The sequence below is a fragment of the Callionymus lyra genome, chromosome 1, assembly GCF_982586985.1.
Source record: "Callionymus lyra chromosome 1, fCalLyr1.hap1.1, whole genome shotgun sequence".
NCBI classification, from domain to species: domain Eukaryota; kingdom Metazoa; phylum Chordata; class Actinopteri; order Syngnathiformes; family Callionymidae; genus Callionymus; species Callionymus lyra.
This window is the reverse complement of record NC_141818.1, coordinates 49388758-49395683: the sequence shown is the minus strand read 5'-3', so window position 1 is coordinate 49395683 and position 6926 is coordinate 49388758. Positions and strand designations below refer to the sequence as shown.

Below are 6926 nucleotides of genomic sequence, written 5' to 3'. Positions count from 1 at the left end.
AAGTATATATTTGTAGTATTGTCCAGTACTTGACTTTGGTGTTGTGATAGTGTAGTAACAAGTATATATGTGTAGTATTGTCCAGTACTTGACTCTGGTTTTGTGATAGTGTAGTAACAAATATATATGTGTAGTATTGTCCAGTACTTGACTCTGGTGTTGTGATAGTGTAGTTACAAGTATATATGTGTAGTATTGTCCAGTACTTGACTTTGGTGTTGTGATAGTATAGTAACAAGTATATATGTGTAGTATTGTCCAGTACTTGACTTTGGTGTTGTGATAGTGTAGTAACAAGTATATATGTGTAGTATTGTCCAGTACTTGACTTTGGTGTTGTGATAGTATAGTAACAAGTATATATGTGTAGTATTGTCCAGTACTTGACTTTGGTGTTGTGATGGTATAGTAACAAGTATATATGTGTAGTATTGTCCAGTACTTGACTCTGGTGTTGTGATAGTGTAGTAACAAGTATATATGTGTAGTATTGTCCAGTACTTGACTCTGGTGTTGTGATAGTGTAGTTACAAGTATATATGTGTGGTATTGTCCAGTACTTGACTCTGGTGTTGTGATAGTGTAGGAACAAGTATATATGTGTAGTATTGTCCAGTACTTGACTTTGGTGTTGTGATAGTATAGTAACAAGTATATATGTGTAGTATTGTCCAGTACTTGACTCTGGTGTTGTGATAGTGTAGTAACAAGTATATATGTGTAGTATTGTCCAGTACTTGACTCTGGTGTTGTGATAGTGTAGTTACAAGTATATATGTGTGGTATTGTCCAGTACTTGACTCTGGTGTTGTGATAGTGTAGTAACAAGTATATATGTGTAGTATTGTCCAGTACGTGACTCTGGTGTTGTGATAGTGTAGTAACAAGTATATATTTGTAGTATTGTCCAGTACTTGACTTTGGTGTTGTGATAGTATAGTAACAAGTATATATGTGTAGTATTGTCCAGTACTTGACTCTGGTGTTGTGATAGTGTAGTAACAAGTATATATGTGTTGTATTGTCCAGTACTTGACTTTGGTGTTGTGATAGTATAGTAACAAGTATATATGTGTAGTATTGTCCAGTACTTGACTCTGGTGTTGTGATAGTGTAGTTACAAGTATATATGTGTAGTATTGTCCAGTACTTGACTTTGGTGTTGTGATAGTATAGTAACAAATATATATGTGTAGTATTGTCCAGTACTTGACTCTGGTGTTGTGATAGTGTAGTTACAAGTTTATATGTGTAGTATTGTCCAGTACTTGACTTTGGTGTTGTGATAGTATAGTAACAAGTATATATGTGTAGTATTGTCCAGTACTTGACTCTGGTGTTGTGATAGTGTAGTAACAAGTATATATGTGTAGTATTGTCCAGTACTTGACTCTGGTGTTGTGATAGTGTAGTTACAAGTATATATGTGTAGTATTGTCCAGTACTTGACTCTGGTGTTGTGATAGTGTAGTAACAAGTATATATGTGTAGTATTGTCCAGTACGTGACTCTGGTGTTGTGATAGTGTAGTAACAAGTATATATGTGTAGTATTGTCCAGTACTTGACTCTGGTGTTGTGATAGTGTAGTAACAAGTATATATGTGTAGTATTGTCCAGTACTTGACTCTGGTGTTGTGATAGTGTAGTAACAAGTATATATGTGTAGTATTGTCCAGTACTTGACTCTGGTGTTGTGATAGTGTAGTAACAAGTATATATGTGTAGTATTGTCCAGTACTTGACTCTGGTGTTGTGATAGTGTAGTAACAAGAGTATATGTGTAGTATTGTCCAGTACTTGACTCTGGTGTTGTAGTATTTACAGACCACATGACTCTTGAAGTCATAACTACTTTCATTTGTTTTCAAACCAAAATATGTCCAAACATCAGCTTTAAAAGCTGCTTGACTCACTGTATCCTCTCGTCCTCAGTCATCATTCTTCCTTTAGCTGTGGAGGACGTAACGACTGCTGACATCTAGAGGCCCAGAAGTTTAATTGCAACACAAAAATGAACAAACACTGAAAACATTTTCAGTTTTTTATTTACATTTTTTAATTAAAACCATTAAAGAACAATAACATGATTATTTCAAAGCAAAAGTATTTTTTCCAAAAGACATTTCGATAGAGTACTGTTGAATATCCATATACAGTATGAATGTTTAATATTGAAGTTAATCAACTTTGTTTAATGTTCCATGATCTAATATTTCACGTCCATCAGCGCCGTGCAAGGTCGGCATCAAGCGCGGTCGCATCTTCTACAACTCCAAGAAGATCTGGATCGCGGACCTGAAACCCAACAGAGTCCTTCACGGAGAACCCGTGGTCTTCTACTGCATGAACAGAACCGACAGGTGCGGCTTCCCCGTGGCCAGCACCTGTCGGGACGGAGTCCTGCCCACCCCGGAGTGTTATCAAGGTGAGCGTCGAGGGAAGTTGAAAGTACTGAAAAATAAGGTTTTTCTTTTTTCCTGGGACGCTTTCAGAGCCTGGTAAAGTGGAGTACTCCTTGAGACCCAAAACCCTTCCGTCGGAGATCGCCATGTGTGAGGCGACGGCTGTTTAAATGCTGCCATAAGAGGGCGCTGCATTTTCATTTCAACCGGAGAACTCAAAGTATCATGATGCGATGGTTCAGGCAGGAAATGAGTTATAAAAGTAAACTGTGTCGGTGAACTTACAAAATAAAAGTACGTTTGCAGACATTTTTTCATTCCAAACATCCTACAAACACTATAAATCAGCTGTTTTGATTGACACACGTCTGATCCAATCAAATCCTCTTAGTGCTTCCACTCAGTGGGCGGAGCTTATGTCAAAGAAAGCATCCCATTGGTTGATGTTGTAATTCGAGGTCCAATCAGCTGGAGCTTCAATGACATGTTTGTGTGAGTGTGTAGCGTCAATAAAGTTGTTGTTATGGTAACACAATCAAATAGATGGCAAGAGAGTCATGTGACTGATGACATCATCACTCTGTGACTGCGAGAGATATGATATGATTTGAAGAGAATAAACAACAACAAAAATAAAGATGTTTTAATTCATTTCATTTTAATTCAATTTTATTTAAAGTGTCTTATCATAACAAAGTTATCTCAAGACACTATACAGTTGAAATAAGACTACAGTTGATTAAGGAAAAATAGATCCAGCAATTCAACAAAGAGCAAGAAACAAAACACTGTACAGTGAGCAATGGCGAGGAAAAACTTCCTTTAAGAAGCAGAAACCTCGAGCGGAACCAGACTCATTGTTGACGGCCTGCCGCTTTGACCGGCTGGGAGGAAGGATGGGGGGGTAGACAGATGGATAAGGAGAGGAGTGAGGGGAATTATAGTGAGAAAAAATAGAGGAGAGTGTAGGAGGGTCCATGGAGGTGCTGGAGAGAACTGATGACGTGGTGAAGATCCTGGATCAGCAGCAGCTCTGGAGGTCCTGGGGCTCCGGGAGAGAAATAAAAAGGTGTTTAAACTGCACAGGTGATGAATGTAATGCAGAAAAGAAGGATATACAGAGCTGGTGTCTAAAACTCCTCCAGCATTCTCAGCCTATAGCAGCTAAGATAAACAGTTAAGTTAGTTATAGCAGCTAAAGATAAACAGTTAAGTTAGTTATAGCAGCTAAGATAAACAGTTAAGTTAGTTATAGCAGCTAAAGATAAACAGTTGTGTTAGTTATAGGCTTTATGGAAAAGTAAGGTTTTAAGATTGTTTTTAAACATAGAGAGGGTGTCTGCCCTCCGGACTGAAGCCGGTAGTTTGTTCCACAGCAGAGGGGCTTGAAAACTAAAGGCCCTGGCTCCGAATCTACATTTAGAGATTTGTGGTATAACTAATAGATCAGAGTTTAAGGATCGTAAGGTCCTTGAGGGTTGGTAAGTTTGGATTAAATCTTTAATGTATGTTGGTGCTAGACCATGTAAGGCTTTATAGGTTAGGAGAAGGATTTTAAATTGTATTCTAAATTCTACAGGAAGCCAATGTAGGGAAGACAGTACAGGTGTGTTCGCGCCTCTTAGTCTTAGTCAGGACACGAGCTGCAGATGAATGAGCTGAAGATTCTGAGAGACTTTTTAGAACATCCTGACAGAAGAGACTTACAATAGTCCAGCCTGGAGGTAACAAAAGCATGGATGAGCTTCTCAGCATCTAAAGGAAGGAAGTGCCTGATTTTTGAAATGTTACGAAGGTGGAAGTAAGCAGTCCGTGAGATTTGTTTTATGTGTGAGTTAAATGATCCTCGTCAAAGCATACACCCAGATTCTTTACAGTGGTGCTCGTAGCAGGAGCAAGTCCATTTTGTAAAGATCATTAGTTAATGATTGTCTGAGATGTTGCGGACCAACTAGTAAAACCTCAGTCTTTTCCGAGTTCAGTAGGAGGAAGTTTTTGGTCATCCAGGACTTGATATCTGTAATACAGGACTGTAATTGTGTAGCTGTTGATATGTGTAATACAGGACTGTAATTGTGTAGCTGTTGATATGTGTAATACAGGACTGTGGTTGTGTAGCTGTTGATATGTGTAATACAGGACTGTGGTTGTGTAGCTGTTGATATGTGTAATACAGGACTGTAATTGTGTAGCTGATTTCTTTCATCTGGCTTCATGGACAAGTAAAGTTGGGTGTCATCAGCATAACAGTGAAAATGTATAGAGTGTCTTCTAATCAAGTCCCCTAGTGGGAGCAAATAGATTGTGAATAGTATTGGACCAAGAACAGAACCTTGTGGGACACCATAGCTGACCTTAGTGTGTGTCGATGAGAGGTGGTTGACATGTACATAGTGCGTTCTATCCGACAGGTAAGATTTAAACCAGTTAAGAGCAGTTCCACGAATGCCTAAATGGTTTTCTAGCCTCTGTAGAAGGATTTGGTGTCAACAGTGTCAAATGCAGCACTGAGATCTAGAAGAACATGAACTGAAACATGGCCCTGATCAGAGGCCATCAGTAGGTCGTTACTTACTTTTACCAGGGCGGTCTCTGTGCTGTGGTGTTCCCTAAAACCAGACTGAAACACCTCAAATTGATCATTGTCCTGGAGATAATCACAGAGCTGACTTGTTACCACTTTCTCCAGAAGTTTTGAAATGAAGACAAGATTAGAGATAGAACTGTAGTTATTGAGGACCTCTGGATCAAGAGATAGAACTATAGTTAGTGAGAACCTCTGGATCAAGAGATAGAACTATAGTTAGTGAGGACCTCTGGATCAAGAGATAGAACTATAGTTAGTGAGGACCTCTGGATCAAGAGATAGAACTATAGTTAGTGAGGACCTCTGGATCAAGAGATAGAACTATAGTTAGTGAGGACCTCTGGATCAAGACATAGAACTATAGTTAGTGAGGACCTCTGGATCAAGAGATAGAACTATAGTTAGTGAGGACCTCTGGATCAAGAGATAGAACTATAGTTAGTGAGGACCTCTGGATCAAGAGTGGGTTTTTTAAGCAGAGGTTTAATTACTGCAACTTTAAAAATCTGAGGCACATGATGTTATTGACAAGTTAATAATGTCAAGTTACAAACACACATTAAAGAAACACTTTGTTCTTCTTATCAAGCGTCGACACTGGATTCTCTGGAACATCTTCGTCTCTTTCTCAAGAGTTTCTGCTCGTAAACGTAACCTTTTCTGCCTTTTGACACTCGTGTGGAAATAAACGAGTTCAACTTCCTGTCAAAGGTTTTCAAAATAACACGTAACAAAATAAAAGCATCAAAATCCTTGCATTTACAAGAGTAGAAATGTTAGAACGATGAGAGACATTTAGAAACACTGTGTTCTCGTGTCGAATACATCATTATTGAAGCAGTCGCTGATGAGATCAGAAAGAAGATTAAAAAGGAGATTTTTGACCTTGTTTTCTGGAGAAAATATTTGAAAAGAGACATGATTGAGAAACAGAACCAGACTGAGGAGCAGAAAGAAGGAAAAAGAATAATATGTGACGTAAACTCATCGACTTCATCTCTACACAAAGAAAACTGGAGTCTTTTATTGGAGGTCAAAGGTTAAACTTTATTGACACTGAAGAGGAAACAAGAGTCACAATGATTACAAAGAAAGATTCATCCAAACACTCGTGGATCATGTTGACGCTCAGAGAGTCTCTGGCTGAACATCTGCTGGAGACACTTCCAACATCTGCACTTCCTCCACAGGTGCTGGGAGCTGCTCTCTGCTCCTCTGGACCACAACAACAACAACAACAACAACAACAACAACACACGTCATGAAGATCACGACACTGAGCATCACAGACCGCACTAGATGGTGATCAACCTCTGGCTCTCCGAACATTACAAGGGTCTTAGATGTGGACACACAATGACTGTCTTTCAGAACCACACACCAGAAGTCTCCGCTGTGTTCCAGAGAGATGTTCGTGATCACCAGGCTCGAGTGGGAGCGAGAGATTCTGTCGTCTTCATCTTCATATACACGTGATGTTCTTCCTTCAGTTCTGTTTGTCTTCATGAACCAGTGGATCCTATCAGGCTCTTTCTTCCAGTCACATCCTAGAGTAACGTTCTCTCCTCCAGTGAAGAACACCTCAGCAGGCGGGTCAGACTCAGGACACACATACAGGTCGTTATGATCATACTGACCACTGCGATCACAGGTGTATAAACCTGTGTGGTCCAAGGTCAGTGATGGAAACATCAGAGTGTAGTTGCGGCTCAATTTATCTTTCATCTTTGATCTAATCCTCCACACATGTGGTTTGTTTCCAGTGACGTCAGAGCAGTTCAGCTCCAGACTCTCTCCCACCCACCTGTGAATGAAATTTTCTTGTACATCAACACGAAACTCCTCCAGTACTTCACAGCTCTGATGGTTCTTCTGCAGACAGAAATAATAGAAGTCACCAGAACTTACACCAAACGTTACCAGAAGAGAAGTTTT

At 39.4% G+C, this 6926-nt stretch overlaps 1 long non-coding RNA gene across 1 annotated transcript; it reads left to right on the top strand.

Annotated features, from left to right (window-relative positions):
* Positions 1-2109: 2109 nt before the first annotated feature.
* On the top strand, positions 2110-2709 carry LOC148090012 (uncharacterized). The gene is made up of 2 exons (XR_015710675.1): positions 2110-2427; positions 2495-2709. It is a non-coding gene; the product is annotated as an uncharacterized LOC148090012 (long non-coding RNA).
* The last annotated feature ends 4217 nt before the right edge of the window (positions 2710-6926 follow it).